Raw genomic sequence first — 21,022 nt, 5'->3', positions numbered from 1 at the left:
TAACCCCTAATCTGCCGCCCCCAACGTCGCCGCTAATATATTAAATAGAATGCGAGCTCAATTCTATTGGCTGATTGGATCAGCCAATAGGATTTTTCCTGCCTTAATTCCGATTGGCTGATAGGATTCTATCAGCCAATCGGAATTGAAGGGACGCCATCTTGGATGACGTCACTTAAAGGAACCTTCATTCTTCAGTCGCCATCGAATGGAAGAGGATGCTCTGCGTCGGATGTCTTCAAGATGGACCCGTTCCGCTCCGAATGGAAGAAGATAGAAGATGCCGCCTGGATGAAGCCTTCTGCCCGTCTGGAGGTCCTCTTCTGCCCGGATCGGATGAAGACTTCTGCCCCTCTGGAGGACCACTTGTGCCCAGCTGGGTGAAGACGGCTCAAGGTAGGGTGATCTTCATGGGGGTAGTGTTAGGTTTTATTAAGGGGGGATTGGGTGGGTTTTAGAGTAGGGTTGGGTGTGTGGGTGGTGGATTTTAATGTGGGGGGTATTGCATTTTTTTTTACATGTAAAAGAGCTGATTACTTTGGGGCAATGCCCTGCAAAAAGCCCTTTTAAGGGCTATTTGTAATTTAGTATAGGGTAGGGAATTTTATTGTTTTGGGGGGCTTTTTTATTTTATTAGAGGGATTAGATTAGGTGTAATTAGTTTAAAAAACATTGTAATTCTTTTTTTATTTTCTGTAATTTAGTGGGGGGGTTTTGTACTTTAGTTTATTTAATTTAGTTGTAGTTAATTGTAGGTAATTTATGTAACTAATTTAATGATAGTGTAGTGTTAGGTGTAATTGTAACTTAGGTTAGGATTTATTTTACAGGTAAATTTGTACTTATTTTAACTAGGAAGTTATTAAATAGTTAATAACTATTTAATAACTATTGTACCTAGTTAAAATAAATACAAAATTGCCTGTAAAATAAATATAAATCCTAAACTAGCTACAATGTAACTATTAGTTATATTGTAGCTATCTTAGGGTTTATTTTATATGTAAGTATTTAGTTTTAAATAGGATTAATTTATTTAATTGTAGTAAATTTATATAGATTTATTTAAATTATATTTACGTTAGGGGGGTGTTAGGGTTAGGGTTAGTTAGGGTTTAGGGGTTAATAAATGTATTATAGTGGCGGCGGCAGATTAGGGGTTAATAAATTTAATATAGTTGCGGAGACGTTGGGGGGGCAGATTCGGGGTTAATAAATAAAATGTAGGGTTCAGTGATGTTGGGGGCATCAGATTAGGGGTTCATAACTATAATGTAGGTGGCGGTGGTGTCCGGAGCGTCAGATTAGGGGTTAATAATATAATGTAGGTGGCGGCGATGTCGGGGCGGCAGATTAGGGGTTAATAAGTGTAATATTAGGGGTGTTTAGACTTGGGGTTCATGTTAGGGTGTTAGGTGCAGACATAACTTTTATTTCCCCATAGGAAACAATGGGGCTGCGTTAGGAGGTGAACGCTGCTTTTTTGCAGGTGTTAGTTTTTTTTTCAGCCAGCTCAGCCCCATTGTTTCCTATGGGGAAATCGTGCACGAGCACGTTTAGCCAGCTCACTGCTACCGTAAGCAGTGCTGGTATTACAGTGAGATGTAGAGCTAAATTTTGCTCAACGCTCACTTTTCTGAGGCTAACGCCGGCTTGAAGAAAACCTGTAATACCAGCGTTGTCTTAAGTGAGCGGTGTGAAAAAAAGGCTCGTTAGCCCCGCACACCATTACCGACAAAAACTCGTAATCTAGCCATAAATTATTACCTTTCAGAGTTTGAAAATTCCTTTTAGAGACTTGTATTAACTCTCAGCAGCAGTTTTCAGCACAACTCCAGCAGTCTGTAGTCCAGAAATGAAACATTTGTAGTTGGTCCTTCTCAATTATTAAATACACAGTCAGACAAAGGCCGGATTTAGAATTCTGATAGGATCCTTATTATTAAGAAAAAAAAATAAAACAGGTTATTTAAGAATAAACAGTACACACACAAAAAAACATGCAGACTTATGTAAAAGAAAGCCAACAAATTAATTAAAGGGGTATGCAATACTAATAACAATATTATTACCTTTCAGAGATGGAAAATTCATTTTAGAGACTTTAATCAACTCTCAGCAGCAGCAGCAGCAGTTTTCAGCACAACTCCAGCAGTCTGTAGTCCAGAAATGAAGCATTCGTAGTTGGTCCTTCTCAATTATTAAATATACAGTCAAATACAGGCCGGATTAAAAAGTCTGAAAGGATCCTGTATAATAAAGAAAAAAAATAAAACAGGTTTTTTTAAGTATAAACGGTACACAAAAAAACACATGCAGACTTATGTAAAAGAAAGAGCCAATGAATTAATTAAAGGGGTATGCAATACTAATAACTATATTATTACCTTTCAGAGATGGAAAATTCCTTTTAGAGACTTGTATCAACTCTCAACAGCAGCAACAGTTTTCAGCACAACTCCAGCAGTCTGTAGTCCAGAAATGAAACATTTGTAGTTGATGCTCCTCAATTATTAAATACACAGTCAAACAAAGGCTAGATTTAGAAATCTGAAAGGATCCTGTGTAATAAAGAAAATAAAAAACAGATTCATTAGGTATAAACAGTACACAAGAAAACACATACAGACTTATGTAAAAGAAAGCCAATTAATTAATTAAAGGGGTATGCAATCCTAATAACTATATTATTACCTTTCAAAGATGAAACATTCATTTTAGAGACTTATATCAGCTTTCAGCAGCAGCAGTTTCCAGCACAACTCCAGTAGTCTGTAGTCCAGAAATGAAGCATTTGTAATTAGTCGTCATCTATTAAATACAAAGTCAAACAAAGGCAGGATTTAGAAATCTCTAAGAATTCTGTATAATAAAGAAGAAACATTTTTTTGTTAAGTATAAACAGTAAACTAAAAATACATGCAGACTTATGTAAAAGAAAGCCAATGAATTAATTAAAGGGATATGTAATACTAATAACTGTATTATTACCTTTCAGAGATAGAAAAGTTATTTTATAGACTTGTATCAGCTCTCAGCAGCAGCAGCATTTTTCATCACAACATCAACAGTCTGTAGTCCAGAAATGAAGCATTTGTAGTCGGTCCTCCTCAATTATAAAATACAGTCAGATAAAGGCCATATTTAGAATTATTAAAGGATCCTGTATAATAAAGAAAAACAAAAAACATGCAGATATGTAAAAGAAAGTCAATGAATTAGTTAAAGGGGTATGCAATACTAATAACTATATTATTACCTTTCAGAGATGGAAAATTCATTTTAGAGTCTTGTATCAACACTCAGCAGCCGCAGCAGCAGTTTTCAGCACAACTCCAGCAGTCTGTAGTCTAGAAATGAAGCATTTGTAGTGTGTGCTCCTCAATTATTAAATACACAGTCAAACAAAGGCTAGATTTAGAAATCTGAAAGGATCCTGTATTATAAAGAAAAAAAAAAGATTTATTAAGTAAACAGTACACACAAAAAACATGCAGACTTATGTAAAAGAAAGCCAATGAATTAATTAAAGGGGTATGCAATCCTAATAACTATATTATTACCTTTCACAGATGGAAGATTCATTTTAGAGATGTGTATCAGCTCTCAGCAGCAGCAGTTTTCAGCACAACTCTTGTAGTCTGTAGTGCAGAAATGAAGCATTTCTATTTGGTCCTCAATTATTAAATACACAGTTAAACAAAGGGACAATTAACAGCAGCCAGGGAGACAGAGGCAGAAAGACATCACCAAAGATTCTAGCAGGAATTAAAGGGACATTTAACAGCAGCCAGAGAGACAGAGGCAGGAAGACATTGCCAGAGATTCTAGCAGGAATTAAAGGGACATTTAACAGCAGCCAGGGAGAGATGAGATGAAGTCGCATTAGAAGCAGTGTGGATGTAGATGTACTCCAGTGAGTAACTCTGCTACTTTTAATCAAAGAGCCACTTAGACTCAGAGAGCTAAGGCTCAAATGAGCTTTTGGCTTGCAATATGTAGCAGTGAGTGTAATGGAATGATTCTGTGCAGCGGATTAAAAGCAGTTGGGCCAGCCAGGAGTTACACACTTGCAAATTAGAGGGGGGGGGGGCGATGGCAGGATGCATTAAAGTTATACAAAGTATCTGATAAGATGATTACAGGTAGACAAGATGGAGTGAGAGCAAATGGTTAACAGAGATATATGGCAGGAATTAAAGGGACATTTAACAGCAGCCAGGGAGACAGAGGCAGGAAGACATTACCAGAGATTCTAGCAGGAATTAAAGGGACATTTAACAGCATCCAGGGAGACAGAGGCAGGAAGACATTACCAGAGATTCTAGCAGGAATTAAAGGGACATTTAACAGCATCCAGGGAGACAGAGGCAGGAAGACATTACCAGAGATTCTAGCAGGAATTAAAGGGACATTTAACAGCAGCCAGGGAGACAGAGGCAGGAAGACATTACCAGAGATTCTAGCAGTAATTAAAGGGACATTTAACAGCAGCCAGGGAGACAGAGGCAGGAAGACATTACCAGAGATTCTAGCAGGAATTAAAGGGACATTTAACAGCAGCCAGGGAGACAGAGGCAGGAAGACATTACCAGAGATTCTAGCAGGAATTAAAGGGACATTTAACAGCAGCCAGGGAGACAGAGGCAGGAAGACATTACCAGAGATTCTAGCAGTAATTAAAGGGACATTTAACAGCAGCCAGGGAGACAGAGGCAGGAAGACATGAGATGAAGTAGAATTAGAAGCAGAGTGGATGTAGATGTACTCCAGTGAGTAACTCCACCCCTTTTAATCAAAGAGCCACTTAGACTCAGAGAGCCAAGGCTCAAATGAGCTTTTGTCTTGCAATATGTAGCAGTGAGTGTGTTAAGACATCATGAAAATATTGCCTGCCACGGTCACTTCTGGGTTGTAGTTAAGAAACACTAATGTAGAACAGACTTACAAAATTACAATAATATAAAGATGAATAATTTTTCAAATTAAATTCTTAGCAAAAAAAAAAAAAATGCACAAAGTAAAACCAGGAAGCCACCTATTACTATTACCTGCATTTTTGCCTATAAAAAATAATAATAGACCGCATATTACCGCTCCAAAAATATATGAAATTGATTGAAGATGGAGATAAAAAATGCGTCTTCTCACGGTGTGCAGACCAGCCTCCACAGTTGTGTCCACACAAAATTAAAAAAAAGTTGCCACAGGAGCAAATTGATAGATAATAGTAGTATATAGAAAAAAATCAGTATCACAAATTCCAACATGACCACCAAAACAGTATGTCCCTTTTCTCCAAAACTAAACCTGTCAAATGAAATTTTAAAAAAACTACAACTATTTATAACATTTACATATGGCAGGGAATAAGTTGATTTTAGTATTTAAATTCAAATATTAAATAATTTAAATATTTATAAGATAACTGAATTATAAAATCGAATTCAAATTCAAATTAGAATATTCCATTACAAATGAATATTGTATCTTAGAAATACTATTTTGAAATTAAAATCGAATTTGAATACTACATTACAAAATCAAATTTGTTATCTTGAAATCGAATTTGAATATTGCATTTCAAAATCGAAATTGTGATATATTGAACCAAATTCGAATATTACATTTTGAATCGAATATTACATTTCAAAGTCGAATGTGAAATATAGATAACGAATTTTAATATTAAATTTGATATAATACAATCTATTATTTGAATTAATATTTTTGAATGCAATTGAAAAATGTGAAAATGAACATTCGAAAATAGATTGTTAGAATGTAATGTAAACATTCAAAATTCGATTCGAACCAACTAATGTATAAAAATTTGTTTTACATTTTTAAGGTTTAGAAACATCTGCCCATCCCTAGAGGCAATCCTTTGATCTGGCTATGTTTATTTAGAAAGTCAGTGGTGTCTTTTATGAAGCTTTTAGTGCTAGTAACTAGTGGGGTATTTTTCCTACTACTACTGTGCAAAAGTTTTAGGCAGGTGTCAAAATATGCTGTATTGTAAGAATACTTTCAAAAATAAAATCGTTAATAGTTTATTTTTATAAATGAGCAAAATTCAAAGTGAGTAAACAGAAAAAAAAAATCTAAATTAAATCAATATATGGTGTGATCACTGTATGGGGCCGATTTATCAAATGCCGGACGGCCATTATTCGCTGTTGGCATTTATCATTGCACAAGCATCTTTGGTGAAATGGTTGTGCGATGCCGCCCCCTGCACATTCGCGGCCAGCAGGGGGTGTCAATCATCCCAATTGTCTTAAGACCGCTGCTTCTGAGTTTTGAGTCGAGCCAAAAGGCTTGCCCCGAATAAGCAGCATCCGCTGATTAATAAATCGGTCCCTATGCCTTTAAAACAGCATCAGTTCTTTTATCTACACTTGCACAAAGCCAAGTACCAAATAAAATAGGTTCCTCCTAAAGGAGCTAATTTACGATACCAACAGCAAAAAGAGGCTTTCACGGCTACTTAAAAATAGCTCAACTTAATTCTACAAAAATTTAAAACATTGTAGCTTCACAAACACCAGCTGATCACACAGGTGCACTTATGACACATTTCATTCCCAGGAATGGTGCTTTCTCAAAGACACTCCTACTTAGGGGGAGCCCTCTATTTGTACAGAAATCCTTCTTACTAGTTCTGTTTATCATCTTCATACATACTTCAAGTTGTTGTATTAACAAAGCACTGTGCTTTTTTCTTGTTTTTCACTATAATCATAATCATAGTTACATGATGCATTAAAGGGACAGTAAACTCAAAATTAGACTTTCATAATTTAAATAGGGCATGCAATTTTAAACATCTTTCCATTTTACTTTTGTCATAAAATTTGCCTTTTTCTCTTAGTATTCTTTGTTGAAAGCTAAATCTAGGTAGGCTCATAGGCTGATTTTCAAGCCATTGAAGATCGCCTCTTATCTCAGGGAATTTTACAGTTTTTCATAGCTTTTCACAATTATACAGTGGTAGTTTATGTGTGCCATATATATAACATTGTGTTCACTCCCGTGGAGTTATGCAGGAGTCAGCACTAATTGGCTAAAATGCAAGTTTGTAACTAGCACTGAGAAAAGGAGGCAGTCTGCAGAGGTTTAGATACAAGGTAGTCACAGAGGTAAAAAGTGTATTAATATAATAGCATTGTATATGCAAAACTGGGGAATTGGTAATAAAGCAATTATCTATCACCTAGATTTAGAGTTTGGTGTTAGCCGTCAAAAGCAGCGTTAAGGGGTCCTAACGCTGCTTTTGGCCACCCGCTGGTATTTAGAGTCAGGCAGGAAAGGGTCTAACACTCACTTCCTCACCACGACTCCAGGCTACCGCAGATCCCCTTACACCAATTGCGTATCCTATCTTTTCAATGGGATCTGCCTAACGTCGGTATTTGGAGTCTTGGGAGAAGTGAGCGGTAGACCCTCTACCGACAAGACTCCTACCTCCAAAAAAAGTCTGTAGTTAAGAGCTTTATGGGCTAATGTGTGAATATAAAGCTCTTAACTACTGTGCCCCCCAAAATAAAAAAATGCTCTACCCTATTCTAAACTACCAAAGTAATCAGCTCTATTACCAGCCCTTAAAAGGGCTTTTTGCGGGGCATTGCCCCAAAGTAATCAGCTCTTTTACCTGAAAATAAAAATACAATACCCCCACCAACATTACAACCCACCACCCACATACCCCTACTCTAACCCACCCAAAACCCCCTTAAAAAACCTATCGCTAACCCCCTGAAGATCATCCTACCTTGAGTCGTCTTCACCCAGCCGAGCCAAATTCTTTATCCAAGGTGCGCAGAGGAGGTCCTTGATCCAGTAGAAGTCTTCATCCAAGCAGGGCAAGAAGAGGTCCTCCATCCGGTAGAAGTGTTCATCCAGGCGGCGTCTTCAATCTTCATCCACCCGGAGCGGAGCCATCTTCAAAGGAGCCGACGCGGAGCCATCCTCTTAAACCGACGACTTCCCAACGAATGAAGGTTCCTTTAAGGGACGTCATCCAAGATGGCGTCCCTTCAATTCCGATTGGCTGATAGAATTCTATCAGCCAATCGGAATTAAGGTAGAAAAAATCTGATTGGCTGATGCAATCAGCCAATCAGATTGAAGTTCAATCCGATTGGCTGATCCAATCAGTCAATCGTATTGAACTCGCATTCAATTGGCTGATTGGAATAGATTGGGCGGCAGATTAGGTTAATAAGTGTAAGGTTAGGGGTGTTTAGACTCGGGGTTCATGTTAGGGTGTTAGGTGCAGACTTAGAGAGTGTTTCCCCATAGGAAACGTTAGGAGCTGAACGCTGCTTTTTTGCAGGTGCTAGGTTTTTTTCAGCCCAAACTGCCCCATTGTTTCCTATGGGGATATCGTGCATGAGCACGTTTTTCCAGCTTACCGCTACCGTAAGCAACGCTGGTATTGAGGGTTGATGTGGAGCTAAATTAGGCTCAATGCACCCTTTTCTGAGCCGAACGCAGCCCCTCAGACAACTCTAAATACCAGCGTTGTCTTAAGGGTGTGCTGGGAAAAAAAGCAGCATTAGCTACGTGGGTCTTTACCGACAAAACTCTAAATCTAGCCGTATATTTTTAAACAATAAAACATTTCAAGTAGACTGTCCCTTTAAGGGTAACATGATATTATTTACACATGTGCAATTGATTTTGTCAAAAAAGCAAATTTGTGACAAACCAGGGATATCCATTTTTGGCAAAATTACAAGTTTTGCTATATCCCTATACTGCTGAAAGATTGGCGCAAAGAATATCATCTTACCCGTATTACAATTTGCGGTGGTACAGCTATACCGCAAGAGTTTTAGCCTGTACCGCAACTCTCCATTCCGCACTCAAAATATGGCTTTTGAGTGTGCAATTTTCATTGCACCTGTATTATAAGTTGTGCAGTTATAGCTTATTCCGCCACGATCCATTCCGCAATCAGAGACTAGTAGTTATGGATTTTACAAAACACAAATGTTTCACAAAACTCATAACAAAAATGTTACAAAGTACACTAACACCCATAAACTACCTATTAACCCCTAAACCTCCACCCCCGCATCACAAATACTATAATAAACCTATTAACCCCTAATCCACTGCTCCAACCACATAGCCAACACTAAAATAAAGTATTAACCCCTTAACCGCCAACCCCCCAAATCGCCAACACTAAATAAACCTATTAATCCCTAAACCGCCAGCCCCCCTAATCACAACTACTATAATAAACCTATTAACCCCTAAACCACTGGCCCCCCACATCACAACTATTATAATAAATCTATTAACCCCTAAATCGCCGCACCCCCACATCGGAACTACTATAATAAACCTATTAACCGTAAACCGCTGCCCTCCCCACATTGCGACACACATAATTAAAGTTTAACCCCTAAACCTAACAACCCCTAACTTTAAATTAAAGTTACAATATAACTACATTTAAATAAATAAAAACTTACCTGTGAAATAAAAAAAAACTAACCTTAAACTATAAATTAAAATAACATTACTATTTTAAAAAACTAAAATGAACGAAAATTAAAAAACCTGTTACAAAATAAAAAAATCTAACACTAAAATTATGAAAAATTTAAAAAAATTCTAAGATTACAAAAACTAATAAAGAAATTATCCAAACTAATAAAAACCAAACTTTAACTAGTACCCCTATAGAAACAAAAAATAAAAACACCCCCTAATCTAACAATAAACTACCAATAGCCCTTAAGAGGACCTTTTGTAGGGCATTGCCCTAAGTTAAACAGCTCTTTTAAATAAAACAAATTACAAAGTACACCCTAACAATAAAACCCCCCACCCAACCAACCCCCCAAAATAAAAAAACCTACGTCTAAAAAAAACTTAAGCTACCCATTGCCCCTAAAGGGACATTTGTATGGGCAGCTCTTTAGTGCCTATTAAAAAAAGCCCTAATGTAAAAAAAAACAGCCCCCCCCCCAAAAAAAACACCCCAAAATAAAAAAAAAACAACCTAACACTAACCCCCAAAAATGTACTCACAGTTCCTGAAGTCCGGACATCCATCTTCATCCAGGTGGCGACAAGTCTTCATCCAGGCGATGACATCTTCAGCTATGGTGGTGCTGAGCTGAGCAGGACAGGCGGTGATGATGACATCCAGCGTGGAGCCTCCTCTTCATGTGATCTCTGCCGCACACTGAAGATTGAATGCAAAGGTACCCATTTTATATTTGGGGTACCTTGCATTGCTATTGGCTGAAATATTCAAATCAGACAATAGGATGAGAGCTGCTTAAATGCTATTGGCTGTTCAAATCAACCAAAAGGACATAAACAACTCTCATCCTATTGGCTGATTTAAAAATGTCAGTCAATAGAAATGCAAGGTACCCCAAATATAAAAGGGGTACCTTGCATTCAATATTCAGTGTGTGGCGGAGATCACATGAAGAGGAGCCTCCAAGCCACTGAGGACCGCCACTGCTGGGGACAGCCGCTGCTGAGGACCACCTCTCTGGATCCGTGCAACAGGGAAGACTTCTCCGGGAAGAAGATAGGAGATGGTCCCACGTTGGATGAAGATGGAGCCACCTGGAAGAAGACTTTCACCGCCGGACTTCAGGAACTGTGAATACCTATTTCAGGGTTAAACTTAGTTTTTTTGGGGTGGTTTTTTTTTTAGATTAGGGATTTTTTATATTTTATTGGGCACTAAAGAGCTGAGTGAGATCACAGGGAAATCCATACCATAGTCCCATGGATGTAGGTTGCTGCTCATTTTCACTTTTTTTTCCATTAAAATAATATCCATTAAAGATTTTGCCAAAACATACAGGTAACAATTGTCAACAAAAATACCTTGCTTTTTTAAACATCATCCAAATATAACTATGATATCCTATCATCTTATATATAAAGATGCATGCAAGGTTTAACCCTGCATTCTACTTAAGAATGTATAACCCTGCATTCTACTTATGATATATAATGATATGTTAGAACTCAGACGTCCAGGGCGGGCCCAGGTCAGGTCCCCACTCCTCCCCCCAACCAGTCACAGTCACTGAAAATTCCCCTTTTCCTTTGTTAGATCACAACTTCTAGGTAATTCCAACTGGGTTGCTGTCAGGGTGTTCTGCTGACCACATTGTCAGCATTGTCTCATGCATGTCCAATCGTCCTGTTAAGAAGTAATGGTATCTCTCTAGTTGTAATGCTGTGTTCACCTTTACTCTCCAGTCTGATAGGGTAGGTATAGAAGTGGATTTCCAATTAAGAGGTATTAGAAACTTGGCACAGGATAACAGTAGCATAAGTAGTGATTTTTGGGCCTGTGTTTGGAATTTGAATGGGAAATGGAATAGTAATGTGTCTGGGGTTCTGGGAAGCGTTAGTTCAGTGATAAAACATAGTTCTTTTCAAATCTCCTCCCAAAAATGTTCTAGTAGTGGACAGTCCCACCACACATGTACCAGGGTACCTTCCATACCACATCCCCTCCAGCACCTCCCTGTTGTGGTTGGGTAGATCTTTTTTAGTCTATTTGGCGTGAGATACCATCTGCTCAGCAATTTGTAATGTGATTCTTGTGTACGCGCTGAGACCAACACCTTTTTCCCCAGTAGAAACATTTGGTTCCACTCTTCGTTTGTGAAATTGTAGCCCAGTTCTTTATGCCATTGTGAAGTGTATTGTGGGAGGGTGTTTTCAGGTAAGGTCAAGATAATTTTATATATGATTGAGATCACATGTTTAGGTGTATGACAAGACATACATAGCCGTTCAAAGCTTGTCAAGTCCCTAGCGAAGAGATGTTTAGATTTATAAGTACTGATATAGTGCTGTATTTGAGTGTATGCAAACCAGGAATTGTAGCCTCCTCTTCATGTGATCTCTGCCGCACACTGAAGATTGAATGCAAAGGTACCCATTTTATATTTGGGGTACCTTGCATTGCTATTGGCTGAAATATTCAAATCAGCCAATAGGATGAGAGCTGCTTAAATCCTATTGGCTGTTCAAATCAGCCAAAAGGACATAAACAACTCTCATCCTATTGGCTGATTTAAAAATGTCAGTCAATAGAAATGCAAGGTACCCCAAATATAAAAGGGGTACCTTGCATTCAATATTCAGTGTGTGGCGGAGATCACATGAAGAGGAGCCTCCACGCCACTGAGGACCGCCACTGCTGGGGACAGCAGCCGCTGAGGACCACCTCTCTGGATCCATGCAACAGGGAAGACTGCTCCGCACCTCTGGGAAGAAGATAGGAGACGGTCCCATGTTGGATGAAGATGGAGCCACCTGGAAGAAGACCTTCACCGCCGGACTTCAGGAACTGTGAATACCTATTTCAGGGTTAAACTTAGTTTTTTTGGGGTGTTTTTTTTTTTTTTTAGATTAGGGATTTTTTATATTTTATTGGGCACTAAAGAGCTGAGTGAGATCACAGGGAAATCCATACCATAGTCCCATGGATGTAGGTTGCTGCTCATTTTCACTTTTTTTTCCATTAAAATAATATCCATTAAAGATTTTGCCAAAACATAAAGGTAACAATTGTCAACAAAAATACCTTGCTTTTTTAAACATCATCCAAATATAACTATGATATCCTATCATCTTATATATAAAGATGCATGCAAGGTTTAGCCCTGCATTCTACTTAAGAATGTATAACCCTGCATTCTACTTATGATATATAATGATATGTTAGAACTCAGACGTCCAGGGCAGGCCCAGGTCAGGTCCCCACTCCTCCCCCCAACCAGTCACAGTCACGGAACATTCCCCTTTTCCTTTGTTAGATCACAACTTCTAGGTAATCCCAACTGGGTTGCTGTCAGGGTGTTCTGCTGACCACATTGTCAGCATTGTCTCATGTATGTCCAGTCGTCCTGTTAAGAAGTAATGGTATCTCTCTAGTTGTAATGTTGTGTTCACCTTTACTCTCCAGTCTGATAGGGTAGGTGTAGAAGTGGATTTCCAATTAAGAGGGATTAGAAACTTGGCACAGGATAACAGTAGCATGAGTAGTGATTTTTGGGCCTGTGTTTGGAATTTGAATGGAAAATGGAATAGTAATGTGTCTGGGGTTCTGGGAACCGTTAGTTCAGTGATAAAACATAGTTCTTTTCAAATCTCCTCCCAAAAATTTTCTAGTAGTGGACAGTCCCACCACACATGTACCAGGGTACCTTCTATACCACATCCCCTCCAGCACCTCCCTGTTGTGGTTGGGTAGATCTTTTTTAGTCTATTTGGCGTGAGATACCATCTGCTCAGCAATTTGTAATGTGATTCTTGTGTACGTGCTGAGACCGACACCTTTTTCCCCAGTAGAAACATTTGGTTCCACTCTTCGTTTGTGAAATTGTAGCCCAGTTCTTTATGCCATTGTGAAGTGTATTGTGGGAGGGTGTTTTCAGGTAAGGTCAAGATAATTTTATATATGATCGAGATCACATGTTTAGGTGTATGACAAGACATACATAGCCGTTCAAAGCTTGTCAAGTCCCTAGCGAAGAGATGTTTAGATTTATGGGTACTGATATAGTGCTGTATTTGAGTGTATGCAAACCAGGAATTGGAGCCTCCTCTTCATGTGATCTCTGCTGCACACTGAAGATTGAATGCAAAGGTACCCATTTTATATTTGGGGTACCTTGCATTGCTATTGGCTGAAATATTCAAATCAGCCAATAGGATGAGAGCTGCTTAAATCCTATTAGCTGTTCAAATCTCTAACCAGCTCCCTCTTTAATTGTGCGTAATTAGTTTTAAAGAATTCTAGGCTAGACTCCGATATGTGGATTCCTAGATATTTCAGTGTACTGGTCTTTTGTATAAAGGGGGAGTGCCCCTTGAGTCATGTCTGTGTCTCTGATGTCAAGGATATACCCAAGAGCTCCGACTTCGTAAGGTTGAGTAAAAAATTGGACACTATCCCATATTTCGTGAATTCCATCAAGACAGCCGGTATGGATGTTTCTATGTCTGTTATAGTTAACATTAAGTGGTCAGCATACATGGCTAACTTATTTTCAATGGGACCTGTCTGTATGCCCTTTATCTCAGGGTTTTGTCTGATGTTGCTGGCTAGTGCTTCTATTGCAATGGCAAATAATGCAGGTGAAAGGGGGCAACCCTGCCTTGTCCTATTAGTAATATAGAAGGGGTCAGAGAGAATACCATTAACCTTTATTTGTGCATTTGGGTGTGAATATAGGGCAAAGACTGTCTTTAAAAAATTTTCACTGAACCCCATTTTCACCATGGTACCCTGTAGGAAGGCCCAGTTCACCCTGTCGAAAGCCTTCTCTGCGTCCGTAGACAACAGAGCAAGGGGTATCGACTGTGCTTTGGAATAGGCTATTAGGTGAAAGATTTTCAGAGTATTATCCCTGGCCTTCCTACCAGGGATGAATCCCACCTGGTCAGTGGAGATCAATTTTGAAAGATATTTATTAATGCATGTTGCTAAAATTTTTGCCAGAATCTTACTATTAAGAAGGGAGATGGGCCTATAGCTTTCAGGTTTATCTGGGGCCTTCCCAGGTTTTGGTAGAACTGTGATATATAGATTTGGGAAGTAGTCCTATATCAGTTAGTTCATTAAATAAGCTTTGCAGGTAGGGTAAAAGCAGTGGGAGGAAGGTCTTATAGTATTTGTTACTCAGTCCGTCAGGGCCTGGACTTTTCCCATTCGGGAGGTCTTTTATTGTCTCAGCTATTTCTTTTTAAGTCAAGGGAGTTTCTAGGTTATCCGATTCTTCTCTTGTCAGTGATTGAAGGGTCGTATGGGTAAAATAGTCTTTTAATTTCTGGGTATGGGCATTTTCCCCCTCATTTTTAAGGTTGTATAGTTTGTCATAGTAGCCACAAAATACTTTTGCTATGTTGTAGCTATCCTGCCTAGTCCTTCCCTGGTCATCTTTCATAGATTATATATAGGATTTTAGTTTCTGGCGATTAAGGGCTCTCGCTAATAGTCTACCCGCCTTGTCCCCGCCCTCATAGTATTTTTGTTTGCGTTTCAACGCTGAGCGCTGGTTTTCCTCCTGTAGGAGTGCCCTAAGATCAAGTCTGGCCCGAGAAAGTTCATTTTCTAATGGTATGTTTGTTGTGTCTTTTTTATGTTTTTCTTCTAGTGCATGGATGGTTTGAAGCATGGAGTTATATTTTTCTCTGTCTTGTCTAGCTAGTTTTGATTTATGTTTAATTAAAATTCCTCTGAGAACCAGACCGATGTAAGTGGGATGTTATCTTGTGTGTTGATTGTGAAGTATTCAGTCATAGATGTCTCTATATCAGTTCTGATTTCAAGATTATCCAAAAGGGTGTCCTCAAGTCTCCATAAGAAGGGGGTATCTAATGAATTTGGCCATGCTATGTCACAGGAAATGGGAGCATGATCCAACCAGGTTATGGAGGTAATGTCACTATGTATAATATATGATATGCCCAGCGAGTCGGTAAATAAGTAGTCTATCCGTGAGTACTTCTTGTGGGCATTGGAATAAAATGTGAAATCCCTGTCTGTTGGGTGCATGGTTCTCCAAATGTCATGTAAAAAGGAGTTTTTGAGTAGCGAATTGATTTGTTTTAGAGTATGGTATGGTACGCTGGACACCCCATTAGAGGTATCTGATAGTGGAATTAAAGGCGCATTAAGATCCCCTCCCATGAAAAGGATTCCCCTAGATACCTCCTGAATTTTGTGAGTGACAACTTTTAGGAAGTTATCCTGTTTTGTGTTAGGGGAGTAAATGTTAACCAGTGTGATAATTTTACCATGGAGCTGTCCTATAAGTATAATATACCTGCCATCCCTATCCTTTTCAAGATGTAGTAGTTTAAATGGGAGCTTGTGATGGATGAGAATCCCCACCCCATTCTGTTTGTGAGGGCCAGAAGCCAGGTAAGCATATGGGTATGTATAATTGTGCCATTTGGGTTCTTTAGATCTGATAAAGTGGGTTTCTTGGAGAAACACAATGTCTCCCCTCATTCTTTGTAAATCCCTTATTACTATGGAGCGCTTTTTTTTTTTGAGACCCTTAACATTCACTGTGAGTAGTTTAATCGGGTGTAACTTGCGTGTGGTATGTGGCCCTGCCATCTTGGGACCTCCCAGTCGGGTGTGTGATATATTAGTGGGAATGTTATGGGTGAGTGGCTAAGCAAGAGAGAGAGTCAAATGGTTGTGAATAGAGCACCGGGGCCCGCCCAATGTGTCGCCCCGTATATAATAACACAAGTATACAAAATGAAATGAGTGATCTGCAAAAGAATCAACTGTGTACAATTATGTTACAAAATAAAAATAAGTCTAGAGGGATGTGCCCTGCTAGTCCCTTAGAACAATAGTGATAAGGAGCTTAACTAAACTGCCTGAACTGCAAACAATAATAAGAAGTAATAATATATAAGTAACATCAGCGGCTATGTAGCTAATCCCAGTACATTCCCTAGAGCATAGTGGGGATCCCACAATTGTGGACTTTAAGATATAAAAAGGGGTAACTATGGCCCAAAAAACCCAAATTAGTTGTGCACATACAGTGCATCCACTTGTTTAGTGTAGGATCGGCAGCACGCTCCATGGAGGTACATATATAACCATATCAACATCTCTAGAACATTAAACATTTGGTGTCTTCTAATGGCTATATCTAAGCATAAAGAATAATATCTAATAAGCATCATCTCCAGTGTAGACAGTGTATTCTTCATAAAAAGTCAATTCAACAGAGAACACATGCAAACCTGATCGACGATCTTTTCTCTGTATTGTAGATAAGTCCTTACCGCTGCCCCCTGTCAGCAGCCTGTTCATTAGAGTTATTAGAGTTATTTATCGTCCCCTCTTCATGAGGTGATTTTGGAATAGGAGGGGGGTTTAGTCCCAGTGAGTCGCAGAAGGGGCCGAGGTCCTCCATGGTTCTGTATATTGCAGTGTGATCCCCCTTAGTGGCTATAATGCTTGTAGGGAAGCCCCAGTGGTAAGTAATCTTATGTTCCTGGAGAATACTTGTAATAAACTTCAGCTCCCTCCTCTTTTGTAAAGTGGTTTGGCTTAGGTCAGAGAAGATCTGTAAGGTCACTCCGGCATGCATGATCGGATGTTTGTTTCTACTGTGTTTCAGAATTTCCTCCTTGTCTTTAAAATTTAGCACCCGGAGGATGACATCTCATGGAGGCGCTTTCTCTGGTGGCTTAGGGCGTAGCACCCTATGTGCTCTTTCAATTTCGATAGCGGGTGACATTGGGGTGCCTTTGATTGTCCTGAATAAATCTTGTAAATATCCCTGGAGGGCTGATGGATATATAGTCTCCGGAATTCCCCTGACCTGCAGGTTATTCCGCCTGCCGCGGTTATCCAGGTCTTCTACCTTGTCTATTAGGCTGTGTATCATGTCAGTATTATACTGTGCCCTAGAAGATGTGTCTTTGACCTTCTCCAGGATATTTTCGTGATTTTGTTCTACACCAGTGACCCTACATGTTAGATCATTGATGTTCTTCTGGAGTTCACCAAAGAGGCTTTTGACTTCTGCCATTACCCCCTTAATTTCCTCTTTCGAGGATAGTGTCTTCAGATCCTCCTTAGTAACATATGTTGAGGGTATCTCGATCATCTCATGGGTCTGAGTGGAAGCTCCTTGTTTTGATTCGGAATGGGATATTATTGCCTCTGAGGTAGGAGGGTCAGTAGGTTTTAGATAATGGTTCATGTTTCGTGATTTAGAATTCTTTTCCCCTGATATGTTCTTCTTTTGGGGCATTTCAAATTATTATTCAGGCAAGTCTGCAGTGCCCCACACCTTTGATAATATGGATTATCTTATGTTTTCCACGAAAGTGATATCTTAGGAGCGTCTACTCTATAGAATAAAGATTCCTATGAATTGGTAAACACTGTCCACAATATACTTTAGTCAGCCCAGGTTGAGCCAGTTGTCATAAATGTTTTCTCCTTCTGTGTTGTCTAAGCTTCCTGCTTGATGTTTGATTTCAGAAGCACTAGATTAGCACCCACACACAGTACATACATGGACGTCAGGCACACAGGGATGTTATAGTGACGCTGGCTGTTTTTACAAGAATTGCTTAGCATCTGGTTAATTATGGTATGCAGCGTGATAGGTACAAGGCGCTGTCTGTTATGTCTAATGTTATGTTTAATTAGGCCGCTAAATCCTCAGTCAATGTAAGTGCAACTGTATGCAATTCCCAGGGAGCACAGCAAGTTTCCCTACCCTGAAGAGTCAGTTCTGAGTAGAGGTTGTTTGAACTGCACCTGTTCACGTCCTCTGGATGCCTCTCCCCGGGCAATTAGACCGTGTTTCTCATATAGCATGCAATGCTCCCTGTCGAGAACCGGCAGCAGTCTGTTGTCCGTGATGCGCACATGCGAATCGCCACTTGCACTTACCGATCTCCTTGGTCCAAAATTAGAGATTAAACTGTCAGTTTAGTGTGGCGTGCGGCACTCCCTGCCGAGATCCGGCTGCGGCCTGCGGCTTGTGTTGCGTACCCGCAATATACAGTCCATAAGTGCTGGATTCCAGATCCCAACCTCCTCCAAGTTGTTAGGAGATGATTCCCCTCTATGCTCCCACTGATTTCAGCAGTTCAGCCTCTCCTTAAATGTCTAATTAAGAGTTATGGGCCTATACAGTAAGCTAGAGCTCTAAGCTACAGTGGTCATCTTCCAGCACGGCCAAGCTCCGCCCCTCATTTTTATTATTTTATATAATTTCGTTTATTATTTTTACATTCTTAGATTTTTTTATTTTTATTAATGTTAGTGTTTTTTTAATAATGTTACTTTTTTTTTTGTAGCGCTAGGATTTTTTTATTTTGTAACTTAATTTTTTAATTTTCGTTTATTTTATTTTTTTAAATAGTTGTTAGTTTTATTTATAGTTTAAACCTAGTTTTTTTTCTTTCACATGTAAGTTTTTACTTATTTTACGATAGTTATATTGTAATTTTAATTTAAAATTAGGGGGATGTTAGGTTTAGGGGTTAATAGTTTAATTTAGTGTGTCCCGATGTGGGGGGGGGGGTGGTTTAGGGGTTAATAGGTTTAGTTTAGTAGTTGCGATGTGGGGGGCCGGCAGTTTAGGGGTTCATAGCTTTATTATAGTAGCTGCGATGTGGAGGGCAACGGTTTAAGGGATAAAAGGGTTTAGTTTAGTAGTTGCGATGTGGGGGGTCGGCGGTTTAGGGGTTTATAGGTTTAATTAGGTGTTAGTGAAGCGGGGCGGTGGTTTAGGGGTTAATCACTTTATTTAGTGTCGGTGATGTCGGGGGGCAGTGGATTAGGGGTATTTAGACTAGGGGTTTAAGTTAGGGTGTTAGATTTTTACATAACATTCTTGTCCCCATAGACATCAATGGGGAATGAGTTATAGCGATTGCCATTCTTTGATCACAGGTGTTAGTTTTTTTCCAAAACCATCTCCATTGATGTCTATGGGGGGAAATGTGCACGAGCACGTCAAGTCAGGCCTTGTTCTGTGCGGTATGGAGCTTATCGCACCATACCGCACAACAAATTAAGGTTTTTCTGTAACTTTTAATGGCAGCACTATGGATAGTGCGGTTGCGCTACATTTTTAGCATTATTTATGCACCGAGTTTAGCGCACACCTTGTAATCTGGTGTTTGTTTCTATGAAACAAAGATCTGAATGAATGCACCCCAACATTTTAAGAAAACATATATGTACTGATGAAATTCTTCAGTATGCATTTGTTACATACTTACCTTTAGCACATGATAGAGCCATGTTAAACAGCTCCTCTTCTTAGCTTAGCACAGTGGCTCCCAGGGCCTGCCCGAAAGGAGAAGGTCCTGAGAGCCGCCACACTATGAGAAATATTAGTGTGGTGGCTCTCATAGCCTGCACTAAAGGAAGAAAAGGAGAGGATTAGTGCAGCTCTCCAGCGCACTAAAAATAAGTAAAAAGTTACATAAAAAACTTCAATCCCAGATTTTATGCTAAGGGGGACAAAAAAATGTATAATTGTAATTATGATAAATTATTACATTTTATTGATAAGGATTACTGTTCCGGTTTTCCTGGGTGCAAATAAACAGGATCACGAAATCCTAGGGATTGCTGACTCTCCTACCAATGCATAAATTCATTCTGGCATATGCCAATAAAAAAAAGTGCAATTAAAAAAACATCCCTAAGTATAAATCAACATCCCATAATTTATTAATACTTTAAGTTCTCTGATACCCACATAAAAAATCTAATAATAATCTCATTATGTCTCCACTTCTGTATGGTATAAAATCTATGGCCATAAATCACAAGGCTCTCTTACTTTCAGCATGTTTATGAAAATGTTTGACTACTGGGGTCCTGGGGTTTCATGAGTAATCAATGCAGAAATCAAGGTAATTTTCAAAGGGTTCTCATGCTTGTTCTTGCAACTGTATATGTCTGAAATAAACCATAGCAAATCAAAGACAAATATATTTGCAAAATATTTTATATTTCTTTTAAAACACTGGCTATTACAATACTACTTGTATATGTTTAAATAAACCAGGAAACGGTTGTGTTTCTTTACACGTGAACTAAACATGCACAAAATGTTCTATTTGGAAAAAAAGCAAAACGTTGATCAGGTCAAAGCTGTTGAAAAGTACAAAATTTATATGAAATGCATCTAGAAAGGTCCTTAAAGAAGGATTTGAAATTCTCTACATACACAGTACAATTGAAGTTAGCACTGTACAAGGCCACTGAAAAAAAACATATAATAACTGAGTTTTCCAGAGGATTATAAAGCCTCCTGTTAAAAAAAAAACAACAAACAAAAAATGTACTTTTTACATAGCCCTTCTATTTAATAAGAATAAACCCCCTTGTTAGGATACTTCAGTATCTGAAGTCATCAAATCTTGTCTTTGAGGGCCCAAACAAACCAGTATTTAAGGGCTACTCTGGTTAACCATAGGTAATTCATTCAGGTTATATAAT

Source organism: Bombina bombina, chromosome 3, assembly GCF_027579735.1.
Source record: "Bombina bombina isolate aBomBom1 chromosome 3, aBomBom1.pri, whole genome shotgun sequence".
Classification (NCBI taxonomy): domain Eukaryota; kingdom Metazoa; phylum Chordata; class Amphibia; order Anura; family Bombinatoridae; genus Bombina; species Bombina bombina.
The sequence above is the reverse complement of the archived record's forward strand: the minus strand, read 5'-3'. Positions refer to the sequence as shown.